Raw genomic sequence first — 2,769 nt, forward strand, 5'->3', positions numbered from 1 at the left:
TCGTTCCATTTCGTCCACTATAATTGCGAACCCCATAAAGTTTCGACTAAATACAGTACACAGTCTTTAAGCTCAAATTCTCCCATACCATCACCTTGAGAGGGACGCCTTCACGTGGTGGCACTGATATAAGGAGGTGGATCACTGCTGGGTTATACAGGCGTCCCTCAACTCCCTCCTTATCCCCCGAAAGGAGAATGGTGGATAGAGACAGACAAGTCCGACCTGCTGTCTATCGAGTTCACGCATCTGATGAACCTACAGCAACAACAACAACAACAACAATTTCTACCAATACCATTACTACTACTACTACTACTACTACTACTACTACTGTTACACTTGCTGCAACTATTATTACCACTACTACTACTGCTGCACCTAAAAACTACATGTATTTACTACTACTACTACTACTACTAGCTCTACAACATACACTGCTACTATTACTACTACTAGCTTTACAACATATACTACTACTGTTACTACTACTATAGTATTTATCACTCTATAGGTAGGTAGACAAATAGATAGACAGACAGACAGATAGATAGATAGCCACGTATGTAGGTAGGCAATGCAAAAATTCAGGTATTCATTATTTTCTCACCTGCAATTAAAACAGAAAACGATCATTAACATCATAAGCAGTGTCCCTAATTACAATAACCCGCCCATTACGCCACCATCCACGAGGTAATTAGCCCACACCAGCAGAATGAGCCGCCCCACAACACAATATAACGCCCGTATTCTTGTCGGTTAAGGAAGCTCCCTAACACCTCTTCCTAAGCGATTTATTTTGCTTATTAAACCTATTCCGCGGTATATAAATCACTGTATAATTAGATCCGTATTCTCGTCACTTAAGGAAGCTCCCTAACACCTCCTCCTAAGCGATTTATTTTGCTTATTACACCTATTTTGTTACACAAGTCTTTTTATGTACAGTATATGCCCTTATTGGAAGCTCCCTAACACCTCATCCTATGCGATTTATTTTGCTTATTACACCGATTTTGTGTTACAGAAATCTCTTTATACATAATTATGCCCTTATTGGAAGCTCCCTAACACCTCTTCCTATGCGATTTATTTTGCTTATTACACCGATTTTGTGTTACAGAAATCTTTTTATACTTATGCCCTTATTGGAAGCTCCCTAACACCTCCTCCTATGCGATTTATTTTGCTTATTACACCGATTTTGTGTTACAGAAATCTTTTTATACATATGCCCTTATTGGAAGCTCCCTAACACCTCTTCCTATGCGATTTATTTTGCTTTATTACATCTTATTGTCCTATCCTGTGCTATACAAATTTTTCTAATATATCCATACTCTGCATGTCTTACGTGGAAGGGGATATTAACCAGCCATATCACAAAATAAATCGCTAAGGAAGAGGTGCTTAGGGAGCCTCCTAACCCGACGAGAATATGGCCCATAAGTAGATAAACAGAAATAGATAGACTGATAGATGCAACTGGAGGAAACTCAATATTGTACCATGAAATCTACGGCCGGTATTCTCCCTAGCACCTCTTCCTTGGCGATTTATTTTTGGATAAGGCTGGTTAATGACCTTTTGTACGTTACGTATGCAAAGTATGGCGATGTTGGAAGGATTTATATACCACAGAATAGAACAGTCATGTGTAATAATCAAGTTAAATCGTTTAGGGAAAGGTGTTAGGGAGTTTCCTTAACCTACGACAATACCGGCATACGTTGCACAGAATCAAGTTTTAAATTAAGACGCAATAAGCAGAAATAAATAGCTTAGGAAAAGGTGTTAGGGAGTTTTCTTAACCGACTAGAGTACCGAAGTAGTTTGCAAATAATTGTTTCCGAATTTACTAATACCACAATGCTCAAAATTTAGTCTATTATCATTTTGAAAGGGGGGGGGGAGTAAAAGCAGACTTCAAATTCTTACACCTCAAACTTCAAATATTTACACCTCAAACTTCAAATATTTACACCTCAAACTTCAAATATTTACACCTCAAACTTCAAATATTTACACCTTAAACTTCAAATATTTACACCTCAAACTTCAAATTGTTATACCTCAAACTTCAAATATTTACACCTCAAACTTCAAATTTTTACACCTCAAACTCCAAATTTTTACACCTCAAACTTCAAATATTTACACCTCAAACTTCAAATATTTACACCTCAAACTTCAAATATTTACACCTCAAACTTCAAATATTTACACCTCAAACTTCAAATATTTACACCTCAAACTTCAAATATTTACACCTCAAACTTCAAATATTTACACCTCAAACTTCAAATATTTACACCTCAAACTTCAATTTTTTACACCTCAAACTTCAAATTGTTATACCTCACTCTCCAAAATATTAAACCTCAAACTCCAAAATTTTATACCTCAAACTTCAAATTCTTATATCTCAAACTCCAAAATATTTATATCTCAAACTTCAAATTTTTGCACCTCAAACTCCAAAAATTTAAACTTACCGGGGACTCATCTCTGTCAGTCTTCTTCTTGTTTTTTGTTTTGGTTTTCCAGAAGAAGAGGAAGCGACGTGACCTGGTGATGACCTGCTTGTCTGTGCCCTCGCCTGACCCGCCCCGCTGCGCACATGACGTCACGCCCGGGTGTACAGTGCGCAGGAAGGTGCACATGAGTAACGGTGCACATGGGCAACGGTGTACATGATGGTATTGGTGCACATGAGTAACAGTGTACATGATGGTATTGGTGCACATAAGTAACAGTGTACATGAT

Source organism: Coenobita brevimanus, chromosome 79 (genome assembly GCF_032717465.1).
Source record: "Coenobita brevimanus isolate Jiangsu-jjx chromosome 79, ASM3271746v2, whole genome shotgun sequence".
NCBI lineage: Eukaryota > Metazoa > Arthropoda > Malacostraca > Decapoda > Coenobitidae > Coenobita > Coenobita brevimanus.